The following is an 8,116-nucleotide window of genomic DNA, read 5'->3' on the forward strand; positions in this document are numbered from 1 at the left end:
ACCGCAAGAGGGAGCGGGTGATTGGGCAGGTGTCTGAGTTTGTAACAGACAGTCGTGGGCTTATGACTTTCCGAGGGCGGATTTGGGTGCCCTACACTGGCGGAGCTCGCCATATTCTGATGGAGGAGGCGCATAGATCGAGATTCTCGATCCATCCAGGAGCCACCAAGATGTACTTGGACCCGAAGAGGGACTATTGGTGGCCATGTATGAAGAGGGACGTGGCTTGGGTAGTCGAGAGGTGTTTGACCTGTCGTCGGGTTAAGGCTGAGCACCAGCGTCCTCATGACAAGCTGCAGCCATTGGAGGTTCCCCAGTGGAAGTGGGAACAAATTTCCATGGATTTTATCACCAAATTGCCGAGGACCGTGCGAGGTGTCGACGCAATTTGGGTGATAGTGGACCGATTGACGAATAGCGCTCACTTCCTCGCTATTAGTGAGAGTTCTTCTGCAGAGAAACTAGCTGAGGTATATGTAAGAGAGGTGGTAGCCCGACATGGAGTGCCGACGTCGATAGTTTCAGATCGGGATGTGCGCTTTACTTCCAAGTTTTGGAAGAAGTTTCATGAGGAGTTGGGTACGAGATTGCATTTCAGTACAGCCTACCACCCACAGACGGACGGGCAGAGTGAGCGGACGATTCAGATGCTCGAGGACATGCTTCGAGCATGCGTTATGGACTTCGGTGGAAGTTGGGACACATATCTGCCCTTGGCTGAGTTTTCTTACAACAACAGCCACCATTCTAGTATCGGTATGCCTCCTTTCGAGCTCCTTTACGGGAGAAGGTGTCGGACTCCTATCTGTTAGGGAGAAGTGGGGAAACGAGTGATGGGTAGCACTGAGATAGTGCTCAAGACGACTGAACAGATTCAACAGGTCAGGCAGAGGTTACTGACGGCCCAGAGTATGCCAAAAGAGTTACGCAGACATGCGACTATCCGAGCATGAGTTTCAGGTTGGAGACTTTGTCCTCCTAAAGGTATCCCCTTGGAAAGGGGTGATCCGATTCAGGAAAAGGGGCAAGCTTGGGCCCCGATACATCGGTCCTTTCAGGGTGACCGCCAGAGTGGGTAGGGTAGCGTACCGTTTGGAGCTACCTGCGGAGTTGAGTCAGATTCATAACACCTTCCATGTGTCTCAGCTAAGGAAGTGTGTAACCGACGAGACGGCGGTAATACCATTAGAAGACATTCAGGTGGATGCGAGCCTGAATTACATTGAGAGACCAATTGCAATCACGGATCTAAAGGTGAAAGTTCTGAGGAACAAGGAGGTACCCCTGGTTCAGGTCCAGTGGCAACATCAGAGAGGGTCCGAGTTGACGTGGGAGCCGGAGTCCGAGATGCGAGAGCAGTATCCAGAGTTATTTCCAGATCATGACTTCGAGGGTGAAGTCTGATTCTAGTGGGGGAGAATTGTAACATCCGGAGTCCCAGGTACATCATTTTAATTATTTACTTTTGAAGTTTATAGAATGACTCGACGAGTTGGTGCTTCAACTCGCCGAGTAGTATCGCGAATGGACACGTGGGTTTAATGACCTACTCGACGAGTCCGAGAGGCGACTTGCCGAGTAGGTGCTGGGATGAGAAACCCTAAATCCTCGGGTTTGGGGCCTATTTAAAGGCACTTATAGCCTCATTTGCGGCTACCCTTCTTTGAGAGAAAACCCTAAACGACCTGTGAGCCTAGAGAGAGAGTGTTGTGCTAATTGTGAGTGTTTGGTGCATTTTGTGAAGAGAAGAGAAGATTTCAAGGCCAAGGGACAAGAGGGTGCTGCTAGATCTGAGGTTGTTTCACTTCAAAGCTTCTGGGAAAGGTATAAAGCTTTCACCTTTCTCATTCTATTGTATAGATCTTAGGATTTTGTGAATCTAGGGTTTTTCCACCCAAATATGAGGACCTTGAGGGTTCCATGCTCAATGAAAGGGTTGAACTTTAGATCTGGACCATGTGAGGTCCCTAGAGTTCAAAATTCCTTGCTTTATCCAACCATAATAATGATCTTGAGTGTAAACCCCTTTTTGGGTGTGTTTTGGCATTTTAAGCTCAAAATGCCATGCATGAACGTAAAGCCTGTGACTTTACGTGATAGATGAGCCTTAGGAGTGTAGATCCAGAGGTTAGGGAAGTTCCCTGCCTTGAAAAAGACTGAATGAGAGATGAGTCTGAATGGACTCGCCGAGTCAAGAAGCCGACTCGATGAGTCAGATGGGGTTGTCCCGATGGATTAGATCGTGCAGCAACTCGGCGAGTTGATGTGTCAACTCGGTGAGTTAAGTCATACTTTTGAGTAATTATGGGAATGACGAGCAGACTCGTCGAGTTCCATGAGTGCACTCGACGAGTAGGGTCAACATGGACTGTTGACTCGAGTTTGACTTCTGTTGGCTTAGGATTGGTCAACCCTGTCTTTGGGAAACCATGGAGGGGTAAAATGGTCTTTTCCCACTTCAAGAGAGAGAGAAAGAGAGATAACTTAGCGAAATGTGCAATATTAAGAGTTAATTAGATAACCGTATCTTATGTGATTAGGAGGAGGCTAGACTGGTGATTTGTGTGCGAGAGTATTCATTCACTCGGCTTACTTACGAGGTGAGTCTTCTCACTATACTTGCCTCGAGTGGTATATTATGTGATTGAGCTGTTATTGTGTTTATCTGTGTCTTTGACATTATGTATTATGTCTTTGTGGTTTATGCTGAATATTGTTACTATGAGCTTACTGAGCTGGGACCGGAGGGTCCCACTAAGACACACTGACCGGAGGGTCTTATCGAGTTATAGCCTAGAGTGGCTAATGAGTTATATGTGGTATTTTGGGGAACTCACTAAGCTTTATGCTTACCGTGTTATGTGTTTCAGGTACTTCCGATGATCGCGGGAAGGCCCCGACTTGATTGTACACACACTCGCTTTGGAGATACATTTTGGAGGATCCTGGTTTATGTGATAAACATCTTTTGATAAATAAATTGTACTAATGTTGATACTTGAGATTTCGGGAAATATGATATGTGATTTTTATGTTAAAATGAAATATTTGGTTTGAAAATTTCGGTGTTACACATAGTTGGACTTTTGGGCCTTTGGATTGGGCCTTGGGCTTGAATAAAGCTAAGTTAGGGGTAAAGTTGTCTTTTACCCCAAGCATGGACCTATGGTTATGTATTGGAACCCAATTAGTAATTGGGTGTTATTTTGATGTTGACAGTTCGGGAATCTATCATCCAGCAGCTTGAGTTTTGTCTACAGGACTTCAGCAGTGCGAGGTGAGTTACCTTCCAATAGAAGTGGGTCTACGACCACAATGCCGACCCACTAGTAGGAGTTGTTTTTTAGATTATTATCTTTGTGATAATTATCTGGTATGCCATTATCTGTTATGTTTGTGTGCTAGGATGCTCTGTGATACATGTTAGTAGTAGGGGTGAAATAGTCCCCGGATACCGGTTGAAAGATACCGAAGGGGTCGTCAGAACCCATGCATGCCTAGCAGTATGTTTATGTTATGTTATTATGTGGTAGTGGTAGGGGTGAAATAGTCCCCGGTTACCGGCTGAAAGATACTGAAGGGGAGGTTAGCTCTCGGTTACCGGTTGAAAGATACCGAAGGGGAGGTTAGCTCCCGGTTACCGGTTGAAAGATACCGAAGGGGATGTTAGCTCCCGGTTACCGGTTGAAAGATACCGAAGGGGTAGAACGGCACGCAGATATGCTCGATGGTTACCGGTTGAAAGAGACCGAAGGGGTAGGCCAACACCCAGATATGCTTGGCAGTATGTGTATGTGTATTGTATGTGTAAGTCTCCAATCTGCTTGTGTATCAATCAGATCCGTTTGATGTTGCGGAATCCCAATCAAACGGATGATGTCAGATAAAATAGAAGAGAAGAAGAAGAATATGATGAATCTATGTCTGAATTGATTAGAATGAAGATCCAGATACAAGAGATTCACACACACAAAACTTCTCTCTAGTTTCTCTCTCTAAAACATCTTGGGTTTCACACACTTAAGCTCTCATCCTTACTACAATTATGCACTCCTCACCTTATATATAGTAGACATGGGCCGTGAATGGGTTTACGGCCGTAAACCTGTTCACGGCCGTAAACACAACCGTAAACACGTATACGGCCGTAAACACCAAGCTGTTTACGGTCCAAGACACAAAAAATACATTTTCCTGGAAAAGTAAAGTATAAACCATATTTTTGACCCAACAGTATGGTATGTGGTATGATGGGGGAACTCACTAAGCTTCGTCCTTACGATTTTCAGTTTTGGGTTCAGGTACTTCGTTTTCAAAGGAAAGGAGCCGGCTTTCGCAACACACCATCCTATGTTTTCCGCACATGAGATCTTTGGGATTACATTCTGATATTGTTTTGTGATAACATGATTTGATTATTGACACTTTGGTTTTGACATGAGATGTTTTTATACTGTTGGTTTTATAATAACCTAATTAAAAATGAAATTTTTGGTCTTGAATTTTGGGATGTTACAATAACTTAGCAATTTTTTTGTTCTTTCATTGATATCTGATAAGTTTTTTTCATAGTTTCAAGGTTTTAATTGATAAAGTTGTACCTATCCATCTTTTTTTATTATTAACTCCCTTATTCCAAACAAAAGAATTAACATATTATAAGCTTACAAATCCATTAACTTCACAAATAGTATCTTTTATCGTGTTTTTTTTTATTTACTAGCTCGACAAATTGATGTTTATCAGTAGATATTTGTTGGTTTGTTTCTTTATGGTTGATTTTTTCCTAGTCTAGTTTTGCAAGTTTTTGTTCTTGATTCGTGATTATTCTATAAGATGTTTGATCATTTGATGAATTGTCTAACGTAGTTTGTTTTTCATTTCTGTTGTTTGTAACAGGGATTCATGGGCTTCTCAATCAGAGTGATTACACCCAAAGACATCGTAAAGGACTTGATGTTACAGGATCGTCGGTAAGCAAACAACCATCACCTACCAATTTGATGATAAAAATACTTTTTGTTTTGATAATTTTATGTTGTGAAATTTGTGATAAATGTTAGTAAAATCTATAAGTAAAAAAAAAAAACCTAAAAAGCGGACTTTATACTGTTGGTCTGTTGCGAATCTTAAATGTGCAAGTATAAGGTTTTGTTGAATATTCCATCAAAGGTACTTGCTTTTAGAAATTTCACAATCTTAGACTTTCGTTGAAAACGATCTTAATATTTTGGTAAAAAAAATAGCAACATATCATATCAGTTTTAAGTAAATTCATTCGGTTAAAGTAACTTTCATAAAAGAAGATAAATCAGATTAATTAAGACACATCTAAATCACAAAATATGGTTTTAATGTATAAAGATATAACTTTTATGAGTTATATTATTTGGTGACAGTTGTACAGAATCCGGAAGAGGTAAAGAAGTTGGATGAAGAAGCAAAATCAATTTCGGTGCTCTTGGATGATACCTTGAGTTTCGGTAATGATCTTTCATTTTTATATATATATATTTTAGCATTGAACTATCATTTTTTAAATAATTTGTAACAAATGATGTCACTTTTATTAGAGGTTGTTATTCAGGTTCTTAGGGTGTTAATGAATTAGGAACATGATCAGGTGAATTTTCCATTCTAGACCAAGTGAATTTTCCAAATTTAAGGGTACTTAAAGATCACCTTCAAAAAGTCATGATACTAATGATAATTATTTTTATGTGTTCTTTTTTCTTATATTTAATTGACAAAATTTATTATTTTCATATTGAATAGTGTTCTTGTTATAGGTATTTATTTTTTTAACAGGTTATAACCGTTAGTATCATTGGTAAGAAAGAGTTAACATGATGATCATTGGCATAAATATTTGAAGTGGTTCAAAGCGTAATAAGTTTTTGAGTTTTTATTTAAACATTTGTTAGTTTTGTGTTTTATGTATGATTTTTAGACTTAATATGATCATACTTATTAGATATTTGTTTCCAAACATTTGGAATACTTTTGGAAGACGATTAAACTTTTAATAGAAGCGGTGATATTATGATTTATACATTTTTTTAGTTTTGTTTTCATTTCATATTGTAAATAAATAATGATTTTAATTAATTAACATTAATATGATAAAACACATGTGGTGACATTTAGATTGATAGTGTGGTTTTTTGGAAAAAATGATATCCCACTAAAGGTAAAATGATTTCTAATTAGAAATAGTTTTTACCGGCACAAATTTTGTGTCACAAAAGCCTTTTTTATATTGTGGCAAAAAGAATAGTGCCACTAAAAATTTGTAGCGACAAATTAAAAAAAATGCCACTAAAGCCCTTTAGTGGGAGCGCTTTAAGTGACACTATTTTTGTGTGTCGCGGATTTCTAGAGTGGTCTTCAGTGTCACTTTTTCAATTTTTTGTAGCACTTGTTTTATGCCACTAAATGACTTTTATTTTGTAGTGAATTTTTTTCAAGTACTTATTGGATGACGAAAAGCACATCAGCTGTTTTATGATTCAAGATTCTACAATGTTTTCCTTATACTCTGATTTTGCATTATGATTTATAAACAAATGGTTTGACTCGAAAGTAACTTCATCAAAACAAGTGCTTATTCTCTTTTAAAAATGAAAAATTTTAATTTGGTTTTTGGAACGTTAGAGGTTGTGTAAAACAACCTATTATTTACTAGGGCATTCACCAGCCGAAAAAAATAAATAAATAAATAAATAATAAATACCTTTCATTGTTTACCTTACGAGCAACATGTACATACTCTCCAACCGGGATCACTCCCTAACGTTGTTCAAGCAACTACTAAGGATAACCGATGGGTGAAGAGGAAAACCAAGACACTCCCCCACTAATGCTACCATGCTCAAATGGTTTGAGCCAGAAAGGCAACGAAAATTGAAAAATAAATGTGTCGTCCATACGAAGCACTATATATTCATTTGAATCTTTTTAAATCATTCATTTTATCCAAAAAAACATTATCTGTTTATAACAAACTATTCTACATTTAGCAATGGCTTGTGATATACGACATACATGTGTACGAACTCAAGAAATACCGACGCATAACATTAACATCACATCATTCATAATTATCTTTTCGTGCCATCTGACTATAAATACATCTCTCCCGTGTCATAGATATCACCACCAAAACCCATCGAAATCAATAAATACAAAAATGAAGAAACCGTTCTTTATCTTCATCCTCATGTGCACACTGGCACTTCTCTCAGGCCAAGCCCTGCAGGTTCCCGTCCGCGACACTGACCGGAACTTCCTCTTAGCTGGGACCAGCTACTACATCTTGCCAGCTATCCGTGGCAGAGGAGGCGGTGTAACCCTAGCCACCGGAAGAGATCAGCCGTGCCCCAATGATGTAGTGCAAGAAAACAACGAAGTGAGCAAAGGGTTACCCTTGAATTTTGCACCTGCAAACACCAGCAAAGACGGCATCATCCGCCAATCCACTGATCTTAACGTTAAGTTCTCCGGTAAGGCGACTACTTGTATTGATACTGCAGTTTGGCGGGTCGAGGACGATCTTGATATTGGGTTACGGATCGTGTCAAGCCATGCGATCCTAGGACAGCCAGGCAGGGAAACTATAAGGAACTGGTTCAAGATCGAGAAGTATGAGAACGCTTACAAGCTGGTTTACTGCCCCACGGTGTGCAATGATTGCAGGCCATATTGTGCAGATATTGGTTCTACGATTGCTAAAAATGGACGTAGAATCCTTGTTTTAAATAACGTGCCTCTTAAGGTCATGTTCAAGAAGGCATAATAACTTTAATGCCCATGATCATGAATGGCTGTAGCTTTGAATGTCTGATACACTACTTGTGTTGTAAACTTGTAATGACATGTAACATATAATAAAAGGGACGTTATGTCCTAAGCGTTATCATATAAATATACCATCGACGTTTTTTTAAATCTCCCATTTATGTCTTAATTAATATTTATAGGGGAATTGAATAAACTAACTTCGAATTCATTCCCCATTTAATTTTCAAATTTTGGAGTTCTTTTTTGGTTTATTCCAACTTTTTTTCCAAATAAATCTCCCTATTTATGTCCAAAATATCAATTTCGAAGTGTTTAA

The 8,116-nt window shown here is 39.3% G+C and overlaps 1 pseudogene; it reads left to right on the plus strand.

The window, feature by feature from the left end:
- The first annotated feature begins 7,177 nt into the window (after positions 1-7,177).
- Positions 7,178-7,910, plus strand: LOC145156998 (kunitz trypsin inhibitor 5 pseudogene; annotated as a pseudogene).
- Positions 7,911-8,116: the final 206 nt, after the last annotated feature.

This window comes from Lactuca virosa, chromosome 2 (genome assembly GCF_052849685.1).
Source record: "Lactuca virosa cultivar CGN04683 chromosome 2, Lactuca_virosa_CGN04683_v6, whole genome shotgun sequence".
Classification (NCBI taxonomy): Eukaryota; Viridiplantae; Streptophyta; class Magnoliopsida; order Asterales; family Asteraceae; genus Lactuca; species Lactuca virosa.